Source organism: Leuciscus leuciscus (assembly GCF_965113295.1).
Source record: "Leuciscus leuciscus genome assembly, chromosome: 2".
NCBI lineage: Eukaryota > Metazoa > Chordata > Actinopteri > Cypriniformes > Leuciscidae > Leuciscus > Leuciscus leuciscus.
In genome coordinates, this window is record NC_138726.1 from 40,172,098 (window position 1) to 40,188,670 (window position 16,573).

The 16,573-nt window shown below is 43.1% G+C and overlaps 1 long non-coding RNA gene across 1 annotated transcript in view; it reads left to right on the plus strand.

Annotated features, from left to right (window-relative positions):
* The first annotated feature begins 11,864 nt into the window (after positions 1–11,864).
* Positions 11,865–16,573, plus strand: part of LOC309493474 — a 71,738-nt gene continuing 67,029 nt past the window's right edge. Inside the window, exon 1 of the long non-coding RNA XR_014203953.1 lies at positions 11,865–12,531. This is a non-coding gene — a long non-coding RNA (uncharacterized lncRNA). The remainder of the gene's footprint in view (positions 12,532–16,573) is intronic.

The following is a 16,573-nucleotide window of genomic DNA, read 5'->3' on the forward strand; positions in this document are numbered from 1 at the left end:
AGGAGCAGCAGCCCAACTGCATCCAAAGGGACAGACGAAAACTATGCGCTTTACTCACCCTCAATGACAATTCCAGCATAGTTAAAATATATTTGGGGCATTCCAAGCAAAACCCCTCACATGCACCCTGGGGACACTGAGACACCCACCACACATCGATTTCATAAAACAACCGGCCGTGATCAGGATGGGAAATAAAGAAATCTTCAGTTATATACGGTCTAGCTGGATTCAGCAGAGCGATAATTTACATGATCACTGTTAGAGGAGGCAGGGTGATGGATAAGGGCAGAGCCATCTGAAAACTAAAGTGCATAGCTATGGCATGGCAGGGCAGGGGTCAGGAATGTGCTTGCGCAACCTTAATCATGAAATTTAGAGACTACAAAATCTGAGATCAGATATGCACCCTTCGTATAGCTGATCGGATCACTAAATTAGGCACTGAGTGGGCCAGTGTTAACAGACGAGAGAATTTATTTTTTATTTTTTATACATATATATATATATATATATATATTATATATATATAATTTAACTGTATTAATTGCTGTTGATTTATGATTGAATAAGAGATAGTTATATTTACAGAAAACGAGCTGAGATATAAGTAAAATAATGTGCCCCCTTTTATTGCTTGAAGTCTGCAATCATCTAGGTATAAGTCGAGATCTTCCCGGCGCTCGGGAAGTGATTGAGAAAAACATCTCCATAAATGCATTGCCGAAACAATAACGAATTCAGAGAAGAGCGTAAAACAAGTTGAATAGCCTATTCATAGGTAGGCTACTGCTCCTTTAAGATGGAGGGCACTCTCGTCTCTCATAATGGTGAGTGAGCAGGTGAGGAACGCGAGCTGTAATATATGGCATATACATATAAAGCGATTTAATAACAAAGGTGCTCTTAAGCTTGTTTTAATTCTATTCAGCAACCCAATTGATAGTATTTTGCAACTGCCCATGATCGATGCAGTTACGTAAATCTTTGCATACACTTACCATTTCAGTGAGCTATTCGGCCCTACTGTTTAAAGCGTTACATTATGTCGCGTTGCAGACTGCAGTATCGGCAGTTTTTTTGTTTGTTTTTTAAGCTACCACATCACCACATTTGAACTTTACCGCTGATGAAGGGAACAGTAGAGTAGCAAGTTAATATAGGCTACTTACCTGAATGAAGTTTAATCATAGTAAAAGGGGAACTTGAACTTGAAAAAACACTGTGGAGATCGACTCTCATGAGATTTAGAGCTGCCACACGCTTGTTTCTTACACAAGTGTGTCGCACTCGCGCATCGCGAAAGTTGCTGAGATCAAAATCAACTATGTGACTTGTGTTGTTATGTTTGGAATCGAAACGCGAGTAAGTGAACGCCGGCGTCTGTTTCTGCGAACTGAATGGAAGCGGCAGCGAAAACTTTGCAATAACACCTGCGGGCAACAAAATGGGACGGTAAGATCAGTCTTTTATATTTGATGTCAAGCTGTGATTGGTAGCATGGAATTATGAATTAATGACGTGGCAGTGAAGTCTTTCTGGTAGAACTTTCGCTTACGCTTTCATTTCATGCGTTCATGACCTCAAGGCTAGATTATTGTAATGCTCTACTGGGTGGTTGCCCTGCACGCTTAATAAATAAACTACAGCTGGTCCAAAACGCAGCAGCTCGAGTTCTTACCAGAACCAGGAAGTATGACCATATTAGCCCAGTTCTGTCAAAACTGCACTGGCTCCCTATTAAACATCGTATAAATTTTAAAATATTGCTGATTACTTACAAAGCACTAAATTGTTTAGCTCCGCAGTACTTGAGCGAGCTCTTAACGCATTATAGTCCTTCACGTCTATTGCGATCTCAAAATTCCGGCCAGTTAATAATACCTAGAATATCAAAATCGACTGCTGGCGGTAGATCCTTTTCCTATTTAGCACCAAAACTTTGGAACAATCTTCCTAACATTGTCCGGGAAGCAGACACACTCTGTCAGTTCAAAGCTAGATTAAAAACATATCTTTTTGACCTAGCATACACATAACACATTATAGACTTCTATAATTCCATATTAGGCTGCATAGATTAGGCCAGCCGGAACCGGGAACACTTCCCATAAATCCTGATGTACTCGTTACATCATAAGAAGAATGGCGTCTACGCTAGTATTAGTCTCTCTGTTAAACCGAGGTTTACCGCAGTCCATCGGATCCAGGCCGTATCCAGATCTGAAGAAGGACCAGCGCCTGGACGCGACGACAATGCAGTCCTGAAGTGTCAACAAGACTCTCCGTTTCCTGAAGTCAGGTGGACCCCGGCCTTATCCAGATCAGATGGTGGATCTGCACCTGGACCTAACCATGATGCATCCTGAAGTGCCAGCCTCATCAGCTCTGTGAAGGCCTCATCGACACGACCAATCTGACTTCTGACCTGTAACGCTGCCTGGATCATAATCATACACTGTTCGCTCGTTGGCCAGAGGAGAACTGGCCCCCGACTGAGCCTGGGTTCTCCCAAGGTTTTTTTCTCCATTCTGTCACCTGATGGAGTTTTGGTTCCTTGCCACTGTTGCCTTGGCTTTTGGCTTGCTTAGTTGGGGACATTTAATATTCAACAATATTATTGATCTGCCTTATTATGGGTGGACGATGATGCAATTTTCTTCTAGACACAAACTTTGTTGTATTATTTTCATGTTATCAATGTGAAGCTGCTTTGATACAATCTGTATTGTAAAAAGCGCTATATAAATAAAGGTGACTTGACTTGACTATTATATCATATCGTAATCGCTTTTGGTCCTATACGATAGAGACTGTGATGGAGAAAGTGCAAAAGACAAAGAATCAAGTGTCACGGTTCATGAATTCACTGTCTCTCTCTTGACTCGTGAGTGTTTGTGTGTGGGCGTGGCCGCTGATCACCACTGATTAGCAGCGCCAGCTGTTACCACTTGTTTGTCCCTTTATATGTTCAGTAACTGGTGTCTCATGTTGTCAGATCGTTGTGGCTTCCCCGGTGTGTGTTCCGTGCTTGTCTCCTGGCTTCCTTGTTCTGGATTCTTCTTGTTCCTCGTCATCTTCCTGGATTCCACTGCCCCCTTCTCCCCCCTTTTTCAGGCTATACACCCAAACTGACTCGCCATTCTGGAAGTCCCTTTCCTTGCTCCTAACATCATAGGTCCTCTTCTGTCTCATGCTAGCCTTTTCCAATTGATCCCTAGCAAACACATGGGCTTTTCCCATCCAATCCTGCAACTGCCTTGCATACTCTGGTCTAGCTGGTACAGCCGGCATGTCTGGGGGCTTCCCATACAAAAACTCTGGGGGGGTGGGGAGTCCAAAGCTCACGCCCTAACATAAGCAAAGCTGGGGTGCACAGTGTGGAGTCCTGTACTGCAGATCTGTAGGCCATGAGAATGAAAGGGTGGTGAGTGTCCCAGTCCCAGTGATGATCAGGTGTAAGGATGGCTAGCTGCTGGGCCAAGGTCCTATTAAATCTTTCAACCAGGTCATCCTGCTCCTCCCCATCAGCTTTGGGGGTGCTGGGGCGTTGTGCGTTTTTTCCATGCCAAGACATTCACAAAGGGCTGCAAACAGCTTGGATTCAAAATTACTCCACTGGTCACAATTAACGACCTCTGCCATACCGAACCATCTCTGCTTCCTGTTTAGGCCTCGGGCCACTTTGTGAAATAGTCCATAGCAGTGAGAACGAACCGGTTACAAAGCATTGGTGTTGGTGTGGCTAGACCGGGGTCTATGAACTACTGTGAATTCATATGACTGGAGTTCTTCCAGTCATCTGGCCACTTGACCTTCAGGCTCCTTGATGGAGATCAGCCATTGGAGCTCAGCATGGTCTGTACTTTTTGTGAATGGTGCGCCACACAGGTAGAATTTGAAGTGCCTCACTGCTATTACCACCGCAAGGAGCTCACGTCTGGTGACACAGTAGCGCCTCTCGCACTTGTTAAAGACCCTGCTAAAGTCCGCCACCACCTTCTCACCTCCCGCCTCATAAAGTGCCATTTATGCTGCTGCCACTCTTACCAACACCCAACGGAGGGAATTGAGTGCTTCATCAAATGACTTACCATGGACTAGGAGATCATCCAGATATACAAGACATTGACAGCGAGATACTTCATCCAACACTTTGTCCATGAGCAATTCAAACATGGCAGGAGCGTTGCAGAGCCCGAACGGAAAGACCTTGAACTGCCAGAGGCCCCTATTTGTGCAGAATGCGGTTTTGGGAGCGGACTCAGGAGACAATGGCACTTGCAAGTAGTCGCTCCTCAAGTCAAGGCTCGTCCAATCTAGGCAGGGGATCTTAATCTTTTTTCTTTTTTTTTTACTTTGTTGAGCTGCCTGTAGTCTATGCAGAACCGCCATCTGGAACTATTTTTCCGCGGCACCATGATGACTGCTGAAGCCCACGGGCTCTCTGAGGGCTCAACTATACCTGCCTGCAGTATTTCCTCCAACTCCTTATCCGCAGCTTCCTGTCGGGCCACGGGGAAGACGACTAGGCCTTATTCTTATTGGGCGGGCATCTCCTCTGTTAATAATATGCTGCACTAAGTGGGTTAGGCCAACTTCATTCTCATTGAGAGCAAGAATGTCCTTGAACTCCTCCATGACTTCCCACAAGCGCACTTTTTGTTGCTCCCTTAAGCCATCACAGTTTTTGGACCAAATGCCTCTCACGAGAGATCCGTCTCTCGTCATTGCACAACCCAGTGTTAGAACAAGTGGGGGAGGGAAAAAAGGGGGGGGTGCATTTGTATAATTTTCCATCCATGCGGGTGCACCTGGGCACAATTCAGTCATTTCTGCAGCTCTCACTATTGGAGTAACTTCATCCGCATCCATTTCAGCCCCCAATATCTCCCTTTCAATAGCCAGTTCCAGCGCTTCACTCAGTGTGGTTGTGTCACGTTTACCGTCTGTCTGTATCTGCACTACATTACCCAGGATCCTCTTTGGCACAACTGCATTCAATCTCTCAAGATTACTAATCACCTGCACCTGTACATCATCAATAACCTCATCAAGCTCTATAAAACACTCACCATTGCCCCAGTTCATTGACAAGCCTCCAACAGGAACAGACCATATTCCATTGTCTCCTTAACCTCTGATGCATCAAGACTCCAAGATGTAATGTATACTTACCTGAAACACTAACCTCGATGTCATTGTTGTGCTGTCTTCAGAAATCCTGTCCGATTCCATGCTGCCTGTGATCCTGTGTTCCCTCGAGTTTCCAGTGTTTCATCCGAGCTTGCTTGCTGCCGACCGCATCTGAAAGAGAAGAGACAAATATTAATGAACTGTGATTGCTTGACATCAACTTATCCGAAGTGAAAGTGCTTACCTGCTTTTCGCCCCACATTGAGTTATCTTCACGAAATCTGCACTTGAATTCTATGAATACTCACCTTGCACTCTTATCATCTGTAAATAAAGCTGTGTTTGGATTCACTTACCTCTGTCTCCTGGCCTGTATCCTGACAGGTTGGGTGAGCCAGCAGCATTTGCACACAGAGCTCTCTTGGGCTGAGCGGCATAGGTGCATTTACATAAATATTCAATGTCATTGGCTAAAATGCGGAGGGGCTCACCTTGTTGTCTGCGTCTGTTATGAAATTCTGTCTTTAAAAGGAAAGGCTGGCTACATTGTCCAAACCATCTATGAAAAGCCTCTACCAATGCATCATAACCATTCCTTTCTGCAGGACTCAACAACAACAGGCAGGCAGTCGCATCGTTAGTGAGGCACAGTGCTAACTGAAAAGCTTTATGATTTTCAGACCAGTCTGCAGCATCAGCTAACAGTTCAAACTGTGCATTGAATGCCTCCCAATCCGTCTTTCTGGAGAACCGTGGATTTTTAATAGCGAGCGTGTTTGAGTCTGTAGTGTATTCGCCGTGAGCTGTTTGTTTACATCATAATACATACATAGAAGTGTTTTTGGGAATTCAAAATATGATTAACTTAATTCTTAAGTTGGGGGGAAAAGGAATTTTATTCTTAAGAATGTTTCATAAATCTGGCCTCTACTGGCTCTTTATTCAGCCATTCTCATTGTTGATTTTAGTTTCATCATGTACAAAGATTAAGACTGGTTTAACAGTTTTGCAGATTTTATACCATTTGTAAAACTTTCCAATAAAATGTGATGACAGGAGAACGGCCGAAACCAACAAGAGATGCCGGAGGAGATCGTAAGGGGAAAACGTCTCAGTTACTTACGTAACCTCGGTTCCCTGAGATGAGGGAACGAGTATTGCATAAGTAGCTTACGCTAAGGGAAAACTCCTTTTCTCGAGAAAAGCGTCAGAGCCCGCCAGAATGGACGTGGCCTACGGCTATAAATTAAGTTCATTGTCCGCCTGGGACTTCAGATTTAATCTCCTTCAGCGAATCACCACTTCGCTGATCTCCGGATAAGAAGCCTTCTCGCCGCCGTCGAAAAGTCTTCAGCGGAACAAGCCACCTGCCTTGCAGTTCTGAGGACGCCGGCATTCCTGTTTTTTCAACTGGACGCCGCCTTCAGCAGCTGTTCTGCTGTGCCATCCGGCACGCAATATATCCTCTTAACGCATTAGTGTGTTCGCCGTTGCGTCACACTTTTTCTAAAATAGTAAATTTGAGGCGTCGTTGCAAATGCCTCGAATAGGCGGAGAACGTCACATCCTCTGCACTTCCTGTCTGGGCCGTTACCACGCGGAAGCTGCACTCGCTAAGGGCGGCTGCCCTGAGTATGACGAGATGGATCTCCCCACCCTGTGGGCTCGACTGGCTGACTTCGCCGATGACGACCCCGCTTCCCACTCTCTCTCCCTTTGCTTGAGCCGTGCAAAAATACGCTGCGCACTCAGAGCGGACGGTCACGAGCAATGTTCAGCGCCCGCGGCTATCTCTCTTTACGTTCAAGAAAGCTACCCCGCCCTCGCGCCCCGTTCGCGCATCACGCAGAGCCTTCTCAAGCTCTGTGCATGACCTAGACGAACACTGAGTGAGTTTTCAATCTGCATCACTCACCGGCAAAAGGAGGAAAGAGATTGTTTTATTCCCGCCGAGGCCGGACCAACCTCCATTTCTCACACATTCCCCAGTCCCCTCTTTAGTTCGGGCGGCTGGAAATGTCAATATTGCAGCAAATGAGCCTGTTATAAAACATGCACACCTGCAAACAAACGCTGACACAAAACATGATGCTCTCTTCTCTGCTCACACTAACTGGAAGCTTATGTCATTTCCCCCTGTGGCTCAGTGGTGAAATCTTAGGCTTTCGCGCCAGAGACCCGTGTTCAAATCCCGACTCTGGTGGCAGATAAAAATTATGCTGCTCTCTTCTCTGAGCTCGCGGCCAGCTTTCTTACGTACAGTCAATGGGCCTGTTACAAAACACGCTCACCTGCAAACAAACGCCGGTTTTACGGCGACGCAAATAAAGCACAAAAAGAGCTCTTTTCTGTCTGTGTCATATGTCGGTTACGTGCCCACTACAAAGTACGCACCCGTACACACAAGCACTGTTCCCACAGTTTCAAACTTTTCCCCAGCTCACGCTGGAAGTTCAATAAACGTAGCGCATGTGCCTACTGTGATGTATGCACCCCTACACACAAGCACTGTTCCCACAGTTTCAATCTTTCCCCCGGCTCAGGCTGGAAGTTTAATAAACGTAGCGCGTGTGCCTACTGTGATGTATGCACCCCTACACACAAACAGTTTCCACAGTCTCAAACTTTACCCCAGCTCACACTGGAAGTTTAATAACCGTAGCGCATTTGCCTACTGTGATGTATGCACCCCTGCACACAAACACTGTTTCCACAGTCTCAAATTTTTCCCCAGCTCACGCTGGAAGTTTAATAAAAGTAGCGCGTATGCCTGCTGTACAACATGCACCCCTACACACAAACAGTGGCAACACTGTATGAATCCTCCGCGACCTAACTCTGTGCCAATCTGGGACCTCTCCATGGTCCTAGAAGCATTGAAGAGTGACCCGTTTGAGCCGCTTCAGTCTGCAGACCTGAAGCACCTCTCGCTCAAAACCGCTCTTTTACTGGCACTCGCTTCAGTTAAAAGAGTGGGCAATTTACACGTGCTGTCATCAAGAGCATCCTGCCTTGAGTTTGGGCCTAACGACTCCAGAGCCGTCCTTAAGCCAAGGCATGGTTATATTCCTAAAGTGCTCTCGACTCCATTCAGAGCACAGGTTATTTCCTTAGCAGCTCTTTCCTCACCAAAAGACGAAAGAGATGCGGGTTTACTCTGTCCCGTTTGGGCTCTCAGAGTTTTATCTAGAGCGTTCTGCCTCCCACTGCGCAATGTGACGTCGTAGTGACGTCATTTTCATGTAATTTTTGGACGTCCAAATTTGGTCCATTGAAGGGGTTGTTTTGTAACGCCAGGCGACGTCTTTTTTCGACGTCTTCCGCACGTCTAATGTTGACGTCCGTCCACAAAAGTTTGTTTACAATAAATCGCGCTCAGTGCTCTCAAACAAAACAGTGGCTTCTCTCTCACACACACACACACACACACACACACACACACACACACACACACACACACACACACACACACAAACCTTGCTTTACCTGGGAATCGAACTCATGATCTTCTGTTCCAAGCGCCAATGCTCTACTGTTTGAGCTACAGCATCAGTCTTGTATGCGTCTCCAGTTATCAGTCTAAACATGTTGAATTATTAAATCAAACAACAAAATTGTTGATAAATGTGTAAATAAAACACGAAGAGTTTACACGCATCTGGAGGCCATGCGGCACGAATGAGGCGAATTGAGCGTCTGGCGCGAGTGATTTGAGGGTGAGAGAGTGAGATCATTTCTGATTATCGCGTTTAGGCTAAAAATAGGTTCGGCGCTTGGAACAAGATCACGAGCATCTTGCAGTACATTTTAAATATTTTAAATATAATATTTTAAATATTTTAAAAATATATTTTAAATAGCAATTTGGAAACGTGGATGGAGCAGTGAATAGGTTCAGTACACAGCAAAATGACATGACAAACTCGCGTTTTGGAAAAGAGCTCTTCATTTGTAAATTAAACAAATATTAATAATCATGTAAATTTCCTGCACCTGTCATAGACGTCCAAATGACGTCCAAAAAAATTACCCAGTTCAGGTCCAATGTTGAACGTAAATATGACGTCCAAGTTGGGTCATGGTTGGACGTCCAAATAGTGGACCTAGTTTGGACGTCGAATAGATGTCCAGAATTGGTCATGGACCGACGGACCCAATATAGACATGATCTGCACGTCTATCCGACGTCCAATGTTTAGTGGGCTCATTCAGACAGTCAGAACAGCTTTTTGTGTGCTTTGGCGGCCGCACCAAGGGGCTCGCCGTCTCAAAGCAGAGATTATCGCGCTGGATAGTTGATGCTATAGCGCTGGCTTATGAATCTAAGGGCCTTCATTGCCCCTTAGGTATCAGAGCTCATTCCATGAGAGGCATGGCTTCGTCTTGGGCTTGATCAAGTGGAATACCCATTGAAGATATCTGTGCGGCGGCCAGCTGGGCCTCACGGTCCACATTTATCAGGTTTTATAACCGACAAGTCCCTGCTTTGCATTCAAGGGTACTTTGTATATGAAATGTGTAAGTACAAACCCCCCCATAAAACTTCGGCCCGATACATATCCGGTCCTGTTTTTAACAGGAACTACGGTTCCCATATACATACATTTTATATATGTCATTTATTAGAGTTTGGCCCTCATTAGGCCCACTTCTTGTTTTTTTCCCTTATGAAGCCCGTCACTGACTGGCTTATTGGGTTCATACTTTACTCTTTAGAGCCTCAGGCATCTTGCCTCGGGCTAATATTAGAGCGAAGTTAAGCACTCACAGCGTTTTGAAGCGAGTTCCCATAGCGTAAGCTACTTACGCAATAGGAGAGACCTCTCGAAAGGGAACGTCTCGGTTACTAACGTAACCTCGGCTCCCTGAGATGAGGGAACGAGTATTGCGTAACTCGGCGTGCTTGTGCTCTGATCAAGGGATCGCATCAGTCGATTTAACCTGAAGTCCCAGGCGGACAATGGGCTTAATTTATAGCCGTAGGCCACGCCCATTCTGGTGGGCTCTGACGCGTCAGGGTGCAAAGTGCCCTGATTGGTTCACGCGTCTGAGCCGCCCCGCCATAGGTTCGTGCAGTTGCCACAGCACAGCCAATGACCGCTCTCGCCGTTCATCTGTGTATGCTGTGCAGCTGCACAGTGTTTTTAAAAATGTTGGCTTCAATAAGTTTTCCCTTAGCATAAGCTACTTATGCAATACTCGTTCCCTCATCTCAGGGAACCGAGGTAACGTTAGTAACTGAGACGTTTTCCCCTTACGATCTCCTCCGGCATCTCTTGTTGGTTTCGGCCGTTCTCCTGTCATCACATTTTATTGGAAAGTTTTACAAATGGTATAAAATCTGCAAAACTGTTAAACCAGTCTTAATCTTTGTACATGATGAAACTAAAATCAACAATGAGAATTGCTGAATAAAGAGCCAGCAGAGGCCAGATTTATGAAACATTCTTAAGAATAAAATTCCTTTTTCCCCCAACTTAAGAATTAAGTTAATCATATTTTGAATTCCCAAAAACATTTTTTTTCCTAAATTTGTTCCAAAGATAATTTCAATTACTGATAAGAATGTTCTTAAAAATCCTCATAAATAACCTCTTTAAGTTAGGATATCCTACAACTTACTTTAAACCCCCAAAGGTAAGATGTCTAATTTATTGGGACGTTCAGCATGCACACACAAAATCAATATATATATAAAGTTTTCAGGAAATAAATATAAAAACTACTGATGTAACTGGGCCTGCAGAAAAAGCCCATAGATCCCTGCGGACACATACAAAAATGTCCTACTAAAAAGGACGTGCTCCCTTTAGTGTTTTTATTCTTTCCGTGGTGAATCATTACCATGATTGGGACTACTTGTGCTTAGTATCTGCTGGTAGTAGTTCAGAGTGCAACGAGTAGAGGATCAAAGAGAGGTGACTGCCACTGAACTGGAAGTTCTACAGAAACATGGAAAGAAAGGTAACTATTTATACTAGTCCACAGACACATGAGAACACATAATGGAACAGCAGATCTGTAACGTATTGTGTTAGATCAGTGGTTCTCAAAGTGTGGTACGCGTACCACTAGTGGTACGCAGGCTCCGTCTAGTGGTACGCAGAGGAATCAGTGAATTTCGCACGTAAGATCAAACCGGTGTGATCTTTTACTGTCTATTATTGTGTGCTCAGTCTTGGCTGGTCCCTGGAGCGTACAATACGATTACACCGGCAAAGAGGCTTCTATACTCTTTGACACCGGTGTAGAACGTGCATCACGCGATCAACTGCTAAATTCAAATCGTGCTTTCGCAGTTGGCTGGCGCTGAGCCAGAGACGGACGCGCGCCACTCAGGCGCTGTCAAATATCACAATTATTCAGTGTTTTTAACCACATAATGTTTATTTTAGGTTTCAGACATTTAAATTCACCCAAGTACTAAAAAAACAATACATTTAGAATTTGTAAAATACACACTGATGTCTATGGAAGCGGAAATAATTATAATTTCCATTATAATTAGACGACACATTTCATTCATATCAGATTTTATTTATTACACATTGTGTTAGTAACTTTAAAGTTAACTCTATTCTTCTCCCAGTTCACCGGCCACTTACTTTCATGTATTTCGGGAGAAGTGGATGAATTCACGTGCTGTAACAATCCAACAGATCCGATTCTCTGAACAGTGGCACAAAATGACGGCGCTCAACTAAAGCGATCGTTATAAAGGTGTTTAAACAACATAATACTTCCACTTGCATATATTTGACACTCGGAATATCAAATATTTCATGCGATAGCTAACAAATTTGTGAATATTTTGAATAAAAAAATAAAATAAAAGCAGCTCATTAGTCAGTCACATCAGTCAGCGATATTGTGGCTGCGGTGTGTAACGTGACAAGCAATGACGCGTCACCATGGAAACAATTATAGTGATCAGTTCTAAATAATGATCGCCTTGAAAAACTTAGGGTCAGCCAGAATATTTTAAATGTACGTTTTAAAAGGTTAAATATCAATACACAGCCTGTGTTTTTTTAATTAAGTACAGTATTTTTTTTTACTTCATATTTTAAGTACAGTAGGCTTCAGTTTTTATTTCACTTTTAGGTGCAATACATTTTAATTGAATCATTATTTAAGTTTTTTATTTACCTGTATGTAAGCAGCACAGTGCAGTGTTAATGTTCAAACTGTGTTTTTACAATGTTTAATGTGGCTGACAATAATAAATATTCTTATTAGAAATTAAGCTGCCTCATTTTTGAGCTGTACGCATAACCATAGCTGAATAGTTAGGCCTACTACGCTACTGTATTCATATTGGTCATTATGGTGGTACTTGGAGAGCCAAATATTTTCTGAGGTGGTACTTGGTGTAAAAAGTTTGAGAACCACTGTGTTAGATGATGAGCAGAGGCAAAGAAGATAAATTATTATTCCTTAATTTAAATAAAGTAAAACAAAGTAAACTCAGGTAATCAGATGGCAAGAAACATACAAAACAGTGTGTAGAACACAACAATACCGCCCCTGAGAGAGGTAGGGTGGGGGCTCTGGTGGTGGATGAGGAGCTGGCAAAAAGTTGGAAACAGGCAGGGATGCTAGACGGAGAATCCAGGATGGAGTAGGCGGTGGGTGGAACCAAGGATGTGTGGACAGTGGAAGGATCCATGGAGGAGTGGACGGTGGCAGGACCCATGGAAGAGCGTACGGGCATCGAGAGCCCAGAGCGACCCCAGAGACAGCCAGGAGAAGAGTGACCCACGGCGGAACTGATGGAGGGAGGGGCCAAGGTGGAAACCTGAGCCCAACTGACATCGGAGACGCCGGTAGTTGTGCAGGCCCAGTCTGATGGATTGAGGCGAGGACGGTGTAAGTGAGTGTTCTCTGAACCTTCTTTTTCTCTTTACTTGACCGCTGAGGCATGCCGCACGTGTGTGTGTAGCCACGAGTGTGTGTTGGTCAAATTTGAGCGAAGAAGCAGATTGCTTTTAGTCAGTAGGGGGTGAAAACAATTCACCTTACATTCAGAAACACCCTGTTCTCTCTCTCACACGGTGAATGTGCACATCTACATGTGTGCGGGAGTGTTTTAAGCAGTTCATGTTACAGGGTAGAGTTCAGTATATTGCCAATAGTGGCACTACTGGTGATCCACATAGCTTCAATGTGGGAGGAAAAGTGCTAAAAACATTTATATCTCTTTTCTTTTCCCCCCATATCTCTCTTTCTTTCTCTCCCTCCATCCCCGCCTTCTTTCATCAATAAAAAATGAGGATTACGCATATCTTCCCCTCACAGTTCTCTTCTCTCCCTCATTTTTCTTTTTTTGACAAGATTTGCGCAGGACAAACTGTTGAGCATCTCTCTCTCTCTCTCACACACACACACACACACACACCGAGAGAATTACATTCATAAAGACATGAAATGGTATGAAAACATAATCTCAAAGTTCCTCCGAAAAGACTGACAGATACATTCATAGCCCCTCTCAGTGGCACTCAAGAAGACCGCAGCACACCTGCGCACACACACACCACGCACACTCTTGATGATGTCTTGATGTTTTTGTTTGATGACTGGGCATCACTGTAGTGTGCTGGAGAGAGCTTGAGTGTTCCTCGTCTCTACAGATCCCATTTCCCATTAACTGCATGGTGCTATACTCGCATGTCATCAGTGCGTCAGTCTTGCTAATATCTCCCACTTTAACTGAGGACTTAGCAAATCGTTTCCTGAAAGTGTGCTCTATCCCTAGGCCCAGGAATTAAACTTTTCTCCTGTGTAGTGGCAATAAAGTGTGGAACTGAACAGAGATAGTAAGCCTCTAGATATAAAGCCATATTATGATCTGTGGCACAGTGAAAGCTCACATGCAGCATGATGCAAGTTCAAGTCTGAACTGTTACTAAGTCCAGGTGGTTATGATTTGGCTGCAGTGGGTTTTAGTTTAATCGAGTTACAGTCTTCATTTGGTTCTCCAAGTATACAAGACATAAATATACAAGTACAAGAGGATTAAATACAGATTGTAATATCACAAATACTGTTGATCACCAAATGAATCATCTACCAAGTGGCCTGAAGAGAAGTGGTGAGAATTTTGATTTATCCCAGTAACTCAAGTCTTTTAAATCAATTTCACCAAAAAGATTAATTCAATTATTGGCTTGTGACAATTTTTATTTTATTTTGTATTATATAGTTATGCCGGTAAGTTCCAGTAATTGAGCATCTGTTATGTTATGAATATGTTATCAGTCACTGAATCACTGAATAAAAAGTACCAAATTGTTCACAACCGGAACAAGCCTTATTATGCTTTTTAAAAATGTTTGTGTAAAAATCTACTGAATGACTTCAGTAGCCTGTTAAAAGTTGCGATGAAAAGTAGCGAAAAATTGTGGACTTGATTCTATCCAGCAGTTTTTTATTGGATTTTGAGATGTGAGTGTGGCTTTCAAAAGTGGAGGCAGATGAACGTGAGCTTCCCGGGGTTTGGTTAAAGTGGATTAAATGATTGGAGAAGTCCTGCATATGTTACCAGAGAGAAGTCGTTTCACTGGAAGATCGAGTTATGATATTTTGATTGAACGTTACAAGGACAAAAAAGGCTAATTAATTTAAAATAATATATAAGCACAGATGAATTACAATTACATTTCTAATATGCATTTAGACCGTTGATGAATTTTCATTTGTCTTCAGTCACATCTAAAATACGATTGAGAAAATCCTTCAAAGCAGTCTCACACTTAAAACCAGAGCTCAGTGTCTTTAAGAGAGACATCAGTTAACAAGAAATATGAATCAGTGAATGAAAGTGAACAAAAAAGATTCATTCAAAAGTACCATTACTGAACAACTCTGTCCTGACATTTCATCCAACCCGTCAGATTGTCCTACCAGGGCTTACTGCGCATGTGCACATCAATATTGCTTTACTTAAAGAAATAATAATATTTGCATTGTTTTAAGGGTAGGTTTAGGATAGGGGTAGGTATGGACGTTAATAAAGCCTCAAACCACATGAATATGATGCTGGTAGCACAATAGGTAGCATTTTTTGCTGTCAAATTTTGTTCTGAGCGGGTAGCACAAATCGTCAAAAAGGGCAGTTCAGTCCCAAGTAGGGCTATCTAGAACAACGGAGTTACTGAGATCACAATCCAGCTCTATCACTACAGTTTAACTGAGTAAAGTGTTTAACCTCTTGTTGCCTCAGGGAACTATACGTTCAATGAGTTTGCCATAAGTTAATTGGATAAAAAGTGTCTGCTAAGTGGCAGGTAACAGTGCAGTGGCCACAGATTTAAACCTCTAGTTAGCATGACGAAAGACAGAGTGATGTACTACCCGGTCACACCTACCTCTTAGCAATGATTGATGGTGATAGGGGCAATTCTCTACACATCACAGCTCTCTCAGCCACACTGGCCTGGCCCCTCCTCTTAGCAGCATAAGCAGCGGTTCAGACACATTAGCACTCAGCCTAATTGACTCTCTAAGATTATCATTTCCTCACAAACTTTATGGAATGAGTTATGATCAGGTCTCCAGACCTGAGGACAGGGCTTGATTAATCCCTGACACTCATTCATTTGGATGTATGTTTTCATCACCGCTCCTCGCCAAGCAGTCAAGCTCCACTCTGTTTGCCAGTGATAAATCAACACTCCCCCGCCACCGTGCTGAAAACACATTGCTAGGATCATCTCTCTCCTGCCCAGATATATCCATAGCCCCTTCATGTCAACATATTTTATTTACTTCCAGCTGTTGAATTATTTCATTACTTGTGATCTGTCTAAAAGCAGGTTCATTTGTTTAATTGAAACTGATCAAGAGAGTGTCCGAGGTAGAGTGACCAGAGGCCTGTTAACTGTTGATTAGCTACATTTGAGTTTAGTTTACCCTTTGCCAGACAGCCCCCATTTTGGCAAGTGGGGCATACATAACATGCCCAAAATAAAAAGGTTGCTGCTCATAAGTCATTCTGAATAGACACATAAACAACATATATTTTGAAAGCCAACCCTTGAGAGTTTACAGTTCAAGACTCAGAATTAATCAGACTGCTATTAATATTGAGATATATAAGCTTAAACATAAAAACAAAAACAAAAAATATTAAGAATGTATTTATTAAATAAATACAAATATGATGTGAATGTATTATAACCACAAAAGGGAAGCCACAAGTGTGGTCATGCTTCATTTCAAATCTGAGGATGATATCTCTAAAATTATGTGTTTTACAAAGTCTTTTGTAAGATCATGTCTGGGGAGTTTTTTTAGAGAAGGCTGATAAGATGCTAATCAAATATTTTATTGCCCTGTAAACATCCATTTGCAATCTTTGACTAATGTCTGGCGAGGAGAACTGGTCCATTCAAAATAATAGAGAATAATTAATGAATAATTAAGATTATATATA